The sequence below is a fragment of the Pleurodeles waltl genome, chromosome 5 (genome assembly GCF_031143425.1).
Source record: "Pleurodeles waltl isolate 20211129_DDA chromosome 5, aPleWal1.hap1.20221129, whole genome shotgun sequence".
Classification (NCBI taxonomy): domain Eukaryota; kingdom Metazoa; phylum Chordata; class Amphibia; order Caudata; family Salamandridae; genus Pleurodeles; species Pleurodeles waltl.
In genome coordinates this window covers 215890752-215904502 of record NC_090444.1, presented here as the reverse complement: position 1 = coordinate 215904502, position 13751 = coordinate 215890752, and the positions used below count along the sequence as shown (strand labels likewise).

The 13751-nt window shown below is 46.8% G+C and overlaps 1 protein-coding gene across 2 annotated transcripts in view; it reads left to right on the top strand.

Annotated features, from left to right (window-relative positions):
- PPP2R5A (protein phosphatase 2 regulatory subunit B'alpha) overlaps nt 1-13751 on the top strand; it is a 465744-nt gene that overhangs the window by 138530 nt on the left and 313463 nt on the right. The gene's annotated exons all lie outside the window — the stretch shown is intronic.

Below are 13751 nucleotides of genomic sequence, written 5' to 3'. Positions count from 1 at the left end.
GGTGCCCCTTGCTTAATAAAAATAAGTATGCCCCTGAGACCTGGCACACCCGTTGGCAAAATTAAAAGGTAGCGCAGGAAAGTGTACTTTGTGTTTTTCTTTTTTTTTTTTTCATTAACTTTTTCGCTGCCTGGCCCTTTCCCCTCCTGTGTCCAGCCTTTTTTGGGCTATTTGGGGTAGTTTGCGCTTAGGCCCTCCTTACTTTTTGTCCACTGAAGCTATCCACGCCAAAATTGCGTCCTATTTTTCCAACATTCTGAGGACTCTACAGGTACCCAGAGTTTGTGGGTTCCCATGGAAGAGACCAAGAAATTAGGCAAAATACAGCTAAAATGTGGGCTTTTGGGGAGAAAATGGTGAAAAAATGGCTATACAATAAAGCATCTGTTTTTTTCCCTGCAAATGGCATCAACAAAGGGTTTTCAGTACTAAAATCACCATCTTCTCAGCTTTCAGGAACAGGCAGACTTGAATCTGAAAACCAAATATTTCAACACAGTTTTGGCATTTTAGTGGGACATACCCCATTTTTGCAATTGTTTGGGCTTTCAGCCTCCTTCCAGTTAGTGACAGAAATGGGTGTGAAACCAATGGTGGATCCCAGACAACTAAACACTTCTCAAAAGTAAACAAAGGTCTGAATACAGCAATGTGTCATTTGTGTATATCCTTCAAGATTTTCCTGTAGAAAGTAACTGTTGAAATAAAAAAAATATTGATATTGAGTTGAAAGAAACCTAGCCATGTCCGTCTACATTTTCCTCTAACTTTTTCCAACTATGGCAGATTTTTTTAAAGCAATACATGGTTACATCTACTGGACGCTTCTGGTTGCAGGGATGTATAGGGCTTGTAGGTTCATCAAGAACCCAAGGTTCAGAGAGCCAATAAATGAGCTGCACCTTGCAATGGGTTTTCATTGTATACCAGATATAGAGCAGTTTCTTTGGTAAAATATAAAGAGTGAAAATAGGTATCCGGGAAACCTGTGTTTCCGAAATGTGCACAAGATACGGAGTTTGGAAGCAGTGGTTGCACATCTCTTAATTTGGGGGTCCCCATACTATTATGTGAATTACAGGGCATTTCTCAAAATTACTTGTTTCTTACACACTGTCTTACATTTGGAAGGCAAAAATGTAGAGAAAGATGATTGGCAAATTCAGTGTTTATCCAAGACTCCAGATACGAATGGTACCTCACTTGTGTGGGTAGGCCTAGGGCCTGCGACAGGAAACGTCCCAAAACACATCATGAAAACATCACATTTTTCCTTTGAAAACTGACATGTTTTTTGCAAAGTGCCTAGCTTTGGTTTTGGGCTGTAGGTCAGCCGTCACTTAGGAAAACCTATCAAACCTGTACATTTTTTAAAACTAGACATCTAGGAGAATAGATTCCGGGATGAGGTGACTCGTGAAGCTCTCGCCAAGTTCTGTTACCCAGAATTCTTTGAAAACCTCAGCATTTGGCAAAAAAAAAATCCACTTGTTCCTCACATTTCGGTGATGGAAAGTTCTCGAATCTGAGAGGAGCCACAAACTGAGAGGAGGAACAGCATTCCTCAAAATCTCCTGATAAAAATGGTACCTCACTCATGTGGGTAGGCCTAGTGCCCGCAACAGGAAATGCCCCAAAACACAACGTGGGCACAGACACATTTTGTACAAAGTGCCTAGCTGTGGATTTGGGCCTCTAGCTCAGCTGGCAGCCAGGGAAACCTAGCAAACCTATACACTTTTGCAAACTAGGCACCAATGGGAATCAGGAATAGGGTGACTTGTGGGGCTCTTACCAGGTTCTGTCACCCAGAATCCTTTGCAAACCTCAACATTCGTCTAAAAAACACTTTTTGCTCACTTTTCGGTGCTGCAAAGTTCTGGAATCTGAGGGGAGCCACAAACTTGCTTCCACCCAGCATTTCCCCAAGTCTCTCGATAAAAATGATCCCTCACTTGTGCGGGTAGGCCTAGTGCTCACAACGGGAAACTCCCCAATACTCAGTGTGGACACATCACATTTTCCCAGTGAAAACAGATGTGTATTTTGCATAGTGCCTAACTGTGGATTTTTGCCACCAGTTCAGCTGGCACCTAGGGAAACCTTACAAACCTGTACATTTTTTAAAACAAGACACCTAGGGAACTCCAGCATGAACTGGCCTGTGGGGCTCTTATCAGGTTCTGTCACCCAGAATCCTTTGCAAACCTCAAAAATTGTCTTTAAAACCCCATTTTCCTCACATTTCAACGATGCTGAGTTCTGCCATCTGAGTGGAGCCATAAACTTTCTTCCATCCAGCATTCCCCCAAGTCTCCTGATGAAAAAGGTACCTCACCTGTCTGGGTAGGCCTAGTGCCCGCGACCGGGAAGGGCCCATAACACAATATGGACACATCAAAATTATCTCTTTTTGCAAAGGGGGGCATCTGTGTTTTAGTCCGGGGCTAGGCTGAATCTAGAGAAACCTACCAAGCCCCCAGACATTTCTGAAAACCAGGCACTCGAGGGAGTCCAGGGGCGTGTGACTTGCATGGATCCCCCAGAGTTGTTTTTATCCAGAATCCCCCTGTAACCCCCATATTTAGCTAAAAAAAAAAATCAGTTTCCTCACACTAGTGTGGGATCACTACAACAGCACAAATTTCCTACCACCCAGCGTTCCCCTCTGTCTCACGATAAAAATTATACCTCACTGGTGTAGGTGGGCCAGAAACATGTAGAAATTGAGGAGGAACCAAAGCAGGTCCAAAAGGGCAGTTTTTTCCAAATGTTTTTAGGCTGACAAGTGAGACAGTATTTTTTCCGGTATAGATGCATGCTGGGTGGTAGGAATATTGTGGATTCCTGTGGATTCCAGAAGGTTTCATCACACAAATGTAAGGGAAATGCGTGATTTCAAGCAAAGTTGGAGGTTTGCAAGGCATTGTGAGTAGGAATATGGTATGGGGTGCATGTGAAGCACACCACCCTGGACCCTACTCGAGTCGAATAAATGAATGAATATTGATCACATCATCTGGAGTACCTGCTTTTCCTTTCTTGGTATTAGGAAGAAAGGTGCTTGTGAATTATATTGAGCCGGTTCTGCGCCCACTGCAGTGCACCAACCACGTTTGGTGAAGGAAGTCTGATGAACTGCAGGGAGTGTGTGAGATACATATTTTTTTTGTATATATATATTTGTGTAACGGTAGATGCACATGCTCTGGCATACACCTGCCACCTAGTTTTGGGCTTGTACATCTGTAACTTTTTTGCCTTCGAAGAAGTCTTTTGCATTACAAGGTATAGTGATTCCTACTACTGTTTGTAGTACACCTGGGCATCAGCTCCATTGTTAAATTGTTTTCTTTCTCTGGGGGGTTTGGAAGTGCATTGCTGAATCTCCGGGTTGATGCGGCGTGGTGATCGTTGTTGGAGCCTTTTGGCTCTTTGTCTCCCACTGGCAAGGGATAGTCACTTTTGTTCTTGCATTTGGTTCACCTCCGTCATAGTTCCGTCGATTCTGCGAACAAAGCCTCTTCGATGTCCTGTATTGTCCACGACAGTGCAGATACTGTGATTGAAAGGGCTCCTTTCCAGTACTGTCCTCAGTGCCATTCAATGTGCCTGTGCGCACACCATTATCATGTTTGCAACCTGTGTCCTTACCCAGAACACAACGAGATCTCCTGCTCCCACTGCCCTCCCCTTCTGGTCCAAGAAGACCCTCGGGTATCAGCGAGATTTACGATTGGCTTGACGTACAATGCCTCATCGACAAAACAGTGACAAATCAGTGAGGATGTCAAAGAGGAGCCGGCGGCAGTCTCTTCAGGTGACCAGCCTCTTCTCTTCAGGCAAGTCCCCTTCTGCAACATGGTGACATTTGATAGAGACTTCTAGTTGCAGATTCCTTACCTTAAAATTATCCCAGACGTCAGACTGGATACAAAAGATGTTTTTGTGAGCATTACCCCTGTTCACTGGTAGGTGGGTTCGTTCAGCTCTGCGTGCCTCGTCAGCGTAGACTATGCCTGAAGTGACGCCACTCAGGCACGCTGACGTCAGTTCTTTTCTTTCTGTGCCAGCCAGCGCAGACCCCATAAGAGTCACCCCTTCAGGCACTTTTTGACTAAGCTTTTTCTGATGTTTTGTTGATGCTTTTTTTCAGGTTTACCTCCTAGTCTGGCAGGATGTCTTCTAGGAGGGCCAGCTTCAGGCCCTGTGGCAACTGTTGCCGGCAGACGAGCCACACCTTATTTGCCTCGAGCGCAACCATGACCCAAAGTCGTGCTCCGACTGCTGCGTAATGAACTTAAAGGCTTTGAGTGAGCACTCCCTCAAGCTTGTAATGGTCCGTCATGCGCCATTCGAGGTCCCGATCGAGAAGAGTCCGAGGTTGTTGTCCCATTTGACTTTAGGATACTCTGGTAAGACCAAGCAGATGTCGCTGAAGCGTGCTTCGACTTCTCCGCATCCGTCGGCCAATGAGACACGGAAGCGTCCTTATTCTAGGCCTACCTCAGCGGTTGAGCCTGTGTGGGCCAACTCCATGCTTCCCTGAGTTTCCGGGAGCTGGAGTGACCCCCACCCAACTCAAAGAGTTTTATGACACCATGCGCCGTATTTGGGTGGCCCGACTGCTCTGGTGTGCTTTTAGGCTCTGTGGAATCTGCAGGGGCCCCTGCTGGTTCTGTGCCAGTGGCTCCAGCCCTGACGCCACATAGCTTCGGTCCTGGCCCCAGTGGGGACCCAAGGATCCACTTATGGTTCCGGACCAACGTGGGTCTTTGCACCTCGACCTTCCTTGTCTGGGGCGTTGATGCACCAGCGCCCACTGGTGTTTGCCTTCTCCGTTTTGATACACAACTGTGATACAGAGCTGAAGGTGCGTCGCTTGACGCCGTATCCGGTGCATGGGGAGCCTTGCCTCCCAGATCGGATCCTCAGCCCTATTACGGGGCTAAGGGCTTGGTCTCAGGGAGGAATGAGAGGGGTCACTGGACCCTTTAGAAGTCCAGCCTTATTAACAAGACATGGACCTGTGTGTGGAACTGGATGAAGCCATTGGCTTGGATACTTCCCCAGATGCTGACATGCTTTCTCCCCCTACCATGGCTGCCGAAGAGGGAGTTTCTTTTGCTATGGTGGTGTAGAGAACCAAGGAAGTTCTCAACCTTCAGATGCTCTCGGTGGTGGTGAAGACTAATGTTTTGACGGAGTTTCTTCAGCCGGGAGTCTCCTCATCTGAACCACCCCCTCACAAATGTCGTTTTGAGTGCATGGTCAAAACCCAACACAGGGGTCCTGTGAATAGGACAATTGCCTGTCGCCACCACCCAGCCGCGGGGGACCCAAGTTTCCTTACACAACACCTCACCCCTGAGAGTTTTTTCATCCTGGGTTTCACCTCTCATATCAACCCTTACTACCGCATTCCATACCGCTCCTCTGGGTAGGGAATCCAAGAGGCTGGAGACACTTGGGAAGCTGTAGTATTCTTCTGCCAGCCTGGCCTTGTGGTCTGTGAAGACCGCATGCCTTTTGGGCTGCTACTTCCCATGCTCTATGGGATATGGTTGCGCATGTGCTGCCTTCCGTCCTGGAGTAGGCCCGGGCCGTGCTCTCCCAGCAGTAGCAAATGGGAGAGATGCAGCAAAGTTCGCAATTCGAGCTGTTTTGTCGATGGTGGCTCCTATGCACTTTGCCTGGCTAAGTACTACTGCTTTTCGGGGGTGTCACATTTCCTTGATGGACATGCCCTTCGATAGCTCCTGTCTCTGTGGAGACAAAGCAGACTTGGCGCTCTAGAGATTTAAGGGCATTCGGGCTATGGCCCGGTCCTTGGCTTCTGCCTTGCACCATTCGCACTCTGGTTTTTGGCCTTTTCGTGGCTACGGAAGGGGCTACCAACCGCGGCAGTTCCCGACAAGCCCCTGTGCTGCCAAGGTTGCGGTAGCCACAAGGCTCGTGGCTCAGGTAGCCAGAGGGTAGGTCAGTCCAGAATGCTCACCTTTGCTCAGGTTCTGTCTGCCCTTGACACAGAAGACTGGATGGTAGCGTTGGACGTGCAGGGCGCATATTTTCATTCTCCTGTTTTGCTTGCCCAAAGGTGTTACCTGCAGTTCACTGCCGGGCAGTAGCATTTCCAGTTTACTATGCTTCCTTTTGGCTTGACTAGCACCCCTCTGGTGTTCACCAAGGTAATGGCAGTTGTCGCAGCTTATCAGGGGTGTCATTTTTCCCCTTTTCACTACGATTAGCTGTTGAAGGCAGGCTTGCCCCAGGCTGTTGTCTCCCACCTCCAGACAATGGCAACCTCCTTCACTCACTAGGGTTCACTATAAACATGCCGAAGTCACACCTGACTCCCACTCAGATGCTCCCTTTCATCGGAGCTGTTCTGGACACAGTGCATGTTGGGCTTATATCCCGAGCAGTGAGCCCAGGATATTCAGGCTATGATGCTGATGTTTTGGTGAGACTGTTGGGACTCTTGTCAAAAGACTCAGAGTCTTTGGACATGTCTGGAATGTCAGGGCATATACCTGGTGGTTCAACACCTGGCAGGTTCTTTGAATGCCTGGGCAGACAAACTCAGCCACAGATGGCTTAGTTGATCACGAATGGCGTCTCCATCCAGAGATGGTGCAAGATCTCTTTCAGCAGTGGGGAGAAGCTTGGTTAGATCTGTTTGCCGCCGCTAAGAACGTGCAGAGTCAGCATTTTGCATGCTGGAGTTTCCAAGGTGGGTCTCGCTCGGAGACGCTTTTTGTTTTGAGTGGAGCTCAGGCCTCCTGTATGCTTTTCCGCCAATAGCACTTCTGCCCAGAGTTCTCAACAACAACCGGGTCCAAGTTATTCTGGTGGCTAAGGACTGATCACCGAGATTCTGGTATCCCGAGCTACAGAGTATGGCCTTGGAACCTGCTATTAGGTTGCCCCTTCTGGAGGATCTTCTGTCACAGCGGGAGGGTTCTCCACTCAAACCTGCCCAGTCTCCTCCTTGTGTGGAAATTGAGTGGCAGCAGTTGACCGTCTTTGACCTTCCTCCCGAAGAATGTGAGGTTACCTTGGACGCCAGGTGTTCCTCTACCAAGACGGTAAATGCCTGCTGTTGGAATAAATTTGTAGCTTGGTGTTCTAACAGAAATGTTGATACCCTTTTTGTCCCCTTTTCTCAGTTTTTTTTCTTTAGTCTAACTCTTGCTCAGCAGGGCTCTGCTCTGGGCACTCTTGAGGGCTATCTTTCTGCTGTCTTTGCATTCCTCAGGTTTACCTCACCAAGCTTCTTTTCTCATATCTCCTATTGTACATAGGTTCTTGAAAGGTTTGGCTCATCTTTACCCCCCTTCTCCTTTCATCATGCCTCAGTGGGGCTTCAATCTAGTTCCTACATTCTTAATGTGCTCTTTTTGAGCCGCTTCACAATTGCCCACTGCGGTTGCTCACTATTAAAAAGGCTTTCGTGATGGCCACAACATTTGCCCTGCTAGTTAGCGAGCTGCAGCCCTTGTCATATAAACCGCCCTATTTATCCATCTATCCTGACAAAGTAGTACTTCACCCATGGGCCTCCTTTCTTTTGAAGGAGGTCACGCCCTTTCACGTAGTCCATCACCTTGCCTACTTTCTTTTCTACCTCTCACCCCTCCAAGGATGAGGAGCACCTCCATCATCTGAACCACAAACAAGTGTTGTTGTTCTGCCTTGACCGCACACAAGTTCCGGCTAGACGGTCAACTCTCCTTGGGGTATGTTGGAGCTAAAAAAAAATTTTAAAAAAAGTTGTGCTGTGTGGAAAAGGACCATCTCAGATGAGTTGTGCTCTGCATTCAGATCTGCTGCGCATTGACCAAGAAGCAAGCCCATGAGGGTTTATTCGCCCTTTCCACCAAAGCCATGGCTGCGCCACTGAGTTTGCATGCGGAGGTCTAGTCCTGGATATCTGCCAGCCAGCAATGCGGGCCTCACTGTACATGTTTCCTAAACATTACTGCCTGGACAGTCAGGTCCGTTGTGAACGACATTTTTCACCTGTTCAATCCTGCAGGACTTGCCTGTCTGAAACTGGTCCGCAGACCCACCTCTGGTGATGGCATTGCTTGAGTAGCTATTCTAAGGTAAGGAATCTCCAGCTAGAAGTCTCTATCAGATAAGCACGTTACTTACTTTCAGTAATGCTTTATCTGGTGGAGACTCTTTCTAGCCGCAGATTCCTTACTGTGACCCATTCATCGTCCCTGCTATGTGAATAGGTTTATAGACTTGGGGCTGTTCCCCTTTCAGGGCCCTGGCTTTTTTTCACACACCAGTGTTCAGAGCTCTCTGTAGCTCCATTCTTATGGTGTGGAAAGGTGTGAAAAGAAACAGACGTCAGTGCACAGGGGTGGCATTTACATAGGCACTGCGTACGTCACTTCCAGTGTGAAGCTGAACGATGCCACCTACTAGCGCGTAAGGGTGCTGCTCACAAACATTTCCCCTTTAGAATGTGGTGCATTTGGACAACTCTAATGTAAGGAATCTGTGGCTAGAAAGAGTCTCTATCTGATAAAGTGTTACTAAGGAAGTTGTTCATTTGCTCCGGAGTACCACAGTAAGATCTGAAGGGGCACTGATATAATTATGCTGATTCAGCCCTTTATTTTTTTTCCAGTCTTTGTTTCTTCATATTGAGTAAACATAGTTTCTGCATAGTCAGTAAGTAGAATGGCAACTAACACATCATTCAGCATCTATTATGCATAGTTACCTAGTGCTGAAAACTCATATAACCCAGAAACAAGAGAACACAAGCCAGAACATCATGGTGCGCGACCTTCCTGTCTGAGTAAGCATAAAGAAAAATTTATCTAATGTGCTAAAGGTGTTCTTAGAGCAATGCAGAGATATATCAGTGAGACAAGCAATAATACCATCACCAGTGATATCTGTTACCCACGCCTCTGCATCTTTTCATCACACCCGGACACTGTAAAATATTAACCATCTCTCACTTGCCCGCAAATAGAATAATTTTACCATGCCGTCCTAACCACATAGTCGGCATCTATCCACGGGGGCATGGGGCAGTCACCAATAAGCCATTTTGCCAGTATTCAGTTGCTCCTAGTAATGAGCCTCCCCTCTGGTAGCGCTGGTAGAATTTAAAGGGCTTTTTCATGTAAGAACCAATTAGCTGCCATGATAGGAGGAGTGACAGGTCCCAAATCAGCACAGTTCCTCCCCAGCTCCCCACAAACAAGCACGCTCCCAAAGTCTCAGCAGTGCAGGATAGCTTCACACCTCACAACCATAAGAGAGGGAGAACATCAAGTAACTTTCCTCCTGCTTCACCATCTAACTGCATGCACAGATTCAGTCCTAAGTGTCCCTTCATGCCACCCAGGAGCCCTGCAGTCCAAGCGAAGGCCGAACACACACACTGAGTAGACTGCCCTGTCACCACCATAAGCCTATAGGCCCATACCTTGTGCTCTGGTATTCCTTTGCGCTGCTCCTGGGCTCTGGACCCCAGGTGCAGACATAACCATTCCTCGGGCACATATGTCTCCACACCCTGCAAAGGACTGTGTCACACCTTCCTGGTGACTAAACACCAAAAATTTTGTTTAGGACACCGGACCACAATGTCCTTGATGCAGTCCAACAGAGTGTGAAGGAGTTGGATCAGTCTCTCAGTTTTCAGGGTGCTCTGCAGGAGGTAGGCTAAGGCAGAAAGAATCTGGCCACACATCACTCCTTTGTAATTGGCTTTCCCCTCTGATACAGCCCGTCGTTAGTACCAAACATAAACAGTGGAGTCCCACATTTCAAGGATTGAAATTGCTCACCAGACCCTAGGGGGTTATTCTTTGACAGGAATCTTACATTGTGAGGGGCTGTTTTGATCAAAAGGATTGGCACTGTAAACTTTGAGATGTGAATGGTGGTACAGACCCAACTTCATTGCACATATTCTCTGACCCATGTCTTGTTTCTTTAGATCTGTATCTACAACTACTAGACCTCTGGCATATTATTGGAAGACTATTAAAAAGAATATTTCAATATTTTATAACAAAGGTACATAATCAGCATCAGATTGTTTAATAGTGTTGCCATAATATTTAAATGGTCATTGAGATAACTATCTTGTTAATACATAAACCTGCCCATATGGAAGATCAGGTGTAGAAAAGTAAAGTAACTATTATCAACAGTAGATTGAATATAAAAGAACTACTAGCTATATATAGATAGGAACTTCACTTTATTTTGTTTATGAGCATTACATTTCTTACGCCAGCCATTTCTACTCACCAATGGAAAGTCGATTGCATGTTACCTTTTCATATTGAATGATGCAGTTTATTTGAAGTACATAGTCGATGACTTGAAAGGGCGAGATACTTTTGGAGTATGGTCACGCTGGCAACACAACAGTGATAGGTTAACATAAATTATGATTTTAAATGGGGATTACCAATGCAAATGCCTATCATGGGTCTTTATGATGGACTGATCTATTTTGTACCATTCTGTATGGTCAAGAATCCTTTCCTTTTCCTCTCTGTGTCCGTTTGTTATAGGTATCGGCCATAGACAGTCTATATGACTCATCATGGAGACATAAGCCCACAATGCCCCTTTGCAGATTCCATTTTCTGCTATATAGTTTGGAAGCAATTTTCCAGATTGGAAGTGAAGATTGTGTTTTTTCCATGATCTCAGACAAGAAAGCATTTTAGTGTGTCAGTGAAGGAAGATACTGACCAACATTGATGGCAAATATTGTTTCTGGATGGAAATCTGCAGTAAGCATTTTCAGCTACTCAACTTTTTTCCTTAAGTATAACAATAATGAAGATACTCTGTCAGGACAGAGATGCCTCCCATACCAAAGTCTCACTTTTTGTGACTGTTAGATATTTATTTAATTACAAAATAGCTTTCCTGTGATTTTTGGTATGATCTTGATGATTACGCTTCTGCCTGTTTATAATGTGAGACACCTATGCAAGAAGCTTGTTGATAGGCTTCAGCGCTACTCACCATTGCCCTGTTGAAGAGTGGGAGAACCTTCCTAAGGATGTGGAATATCAGTTTAGCAGTTATGACTACTGGGTCCCTATTGCACCTGTAATCTAGAATTCCTACCTTGTAGATTTCTCTTTGATTTATTTCTCTACACTATAAACCTGGATATCCTCTGTGATTTTAACCCTAGGATCAATTGCCTCAGGGTTCCATTTTTTTTAGAAAACATTAACTTGAGGTAAGTAAATCTCTCCTGACAAATCCCATTCAGAAGCCCCAAGTCAAATAGTGGCTACTGGGCCCCAGCTGCCCAATAAACCCTGCTCAAACAGAACTGAATTCTTGGGGTCTGTCCTACTGTGGCACTACAATTGATTCCAAGGTTTGCAACGGCAAGCAGTTCAGGGGGACTTAGAAAAGTAGTGTTTAGGGGACAGGGGTGGAAACGCGGAATTCAACTGTCACAAAATAGTAGCAATAAGTAAATGTCCAGCCCATTTCTTTACCTTTTAGAGAAGCAAAGTACCTAAATCACACCTAGATGTAATGCAGTGCATAAAAAAGTAGTAGCAGTGCTGGCCTGGTCACTATGGTGTCTTCACGTTCACTATACAGAAGAGCAGAAAGTCTTAGATCTAGTGCAGGTGCAGGCTCACTGTGAAAAACAGTGGAGCAACTTTCCTTTTAACCAGTGATTTATTGGTCATTTCGTAGCTTCTGACTTAACAATTCTGGTATCGATTGGAGATATCACTCAAAGTCTCACCAGAAAGATCTGTTTAGTCACTCAGGCAGTCAGTGTCTTTCAGACATTGGTGTTATCTGGTTATTACTCGCTCTCAGATCTTCAAGCATGGTGTGCAGCTGTTAACTGCTCAGAGAGCAGTCATGCTCGCAGTAACAGATTCGAAATCGCAGCCGAGTCTCTTTTTCCCTGCAAAGATTGAAATGGCTTAGCATCTTCTGGGCCAGTCCTTGCTTAGTATTGATGTCTGGGCTTCTCATCAGGCAGGGAGCACTGCAGAATAATGAGCTCATCTTCTTTCCCCTCAGCAGACAAGTTGCCAGGTCTACGGCAGACCAAAAACTTCTCTAAGAAAGCATGCAGTTTTCAGGTATTGGCCCCTCACCTCTGGGAGACTGGCTATAAGCGATACCAGTCCTCAATCACAGCAGCTCTTTGAGTACGCTGTGGAGTACTCCCGTCCTTGGTCAGTGAATCAGCTTTGAACTGGAACTAAGCGGGAAGGTTTGAGTCACAGTTTTATACAGTTTCAAGACCTGAGATGATGAACCACTATCTTCATTTCAGGGACCGGTTGGGGTGGTTCCTTTACACAATTTCAACTGCTCTTTACAGGGCTGACAATAGTTTGTGTAAGGTGGTTGTTTGCACCACAGTTAGTGAAGATGCTAGCTCCATGCAGGAGTGCTCATAACATGAGCACAATGACCGTGAAACTCTGCATATTGCTGTCATATGTGTTCCTGAGTGGTTTACTCAAAGGAAGACAAAAGGCCAGGTCCTACATAGAAATGTATTGCTCTGTTCGATGGCATCTGTCGCTGTAGATACGCATGTTCTGCAATAGCTCGCCATCTGGTGTTGGGCCGGAGTGTTACAAGTTGTTTTTCTTCGAAGAAGTCTTTCGAGTCACGGGACCGAGTGACTCCTCCTTTTGTCTCCATTGCGCATGGGCGTCGACTCCATCTTCGATTGTTTTTTTTCCGCCATCGGGTTCGGACGTGTTCCTGTCGCTCCGAGTTTCGGAACGGAAAATTAGCTAATTTCGGAAGATTTTCGTCGGTATTGTTGCGTTCGGGATCGGCGTACTTAGATTCCACACCGCATCGAAGATCGAAGAGCTCCGGTGCCCTTCGGGGTAGTTTTTTCGATCCCCCGTCGGGGCCTGGTCGGCCCGACCGCGTGCTGAAGAACGCCGATGGAACGGACCCCGTTCCGTTTCTGCCCCAAATGCCACAATAAATACCCCTATACAGACCAACACTTGGTCTGTAACCTGTGCCTGTCACCTGAGCACAGTGAAGACACCTGTGAGGCCTGTCGTGCGTTCCGGTCCCGAAAGACACTCCGAGACCGTCGAGCCAGAAGACTTCAGATGGCGTCCGCGCCGACAGCCCACCGAGAGTTCGAGGAGCAGGAAGAGGAAGGTACCTTCTCGATCCAAGAATCGGACTCCGAAGGATTCGACGATACACAAACCGTGAGTAAGACGTCGAAAACCACACAGAAAAACATTTACAAGGCCCAGGGGACGCCACTGCCATCCGGCCATGGCTCCACCCATAAATTCGGTGACCGACCGTCGGCACCGAAAAAGGCCCAAACAGCGCCGAGGTCGTCCGACTCCGGTCGAGACACCGGCACGCAGCCTTCTCGGGACCGAGAAAGTGCTGGAGACAAGCCTCGACACCGAGATACCGGTGTGGACACGGCTCGACGCCGAGACAGCGGCACCGAAGAAGATCGACGCCGAGAGGTTTCGGCCCCGAAAAAGAAAAAAGTCACCTCGGAGCCGAAAAAACACGCAGACAGGGTTTCGATGCCGAAACAAACTGCAAGCGACCCAGCTTCAGGCTCTTATACAGAAGAGCACTCGCTAACCTCCCAGATGCAAAAGCATAGGTTTGAGGAAGAGCTACAAGCAACTGATGTGGACCATACGCAAAAGCGTATCTTCATACAGCAGGGGACAGGAAAAATAAGCACCCTTCCCCCCATT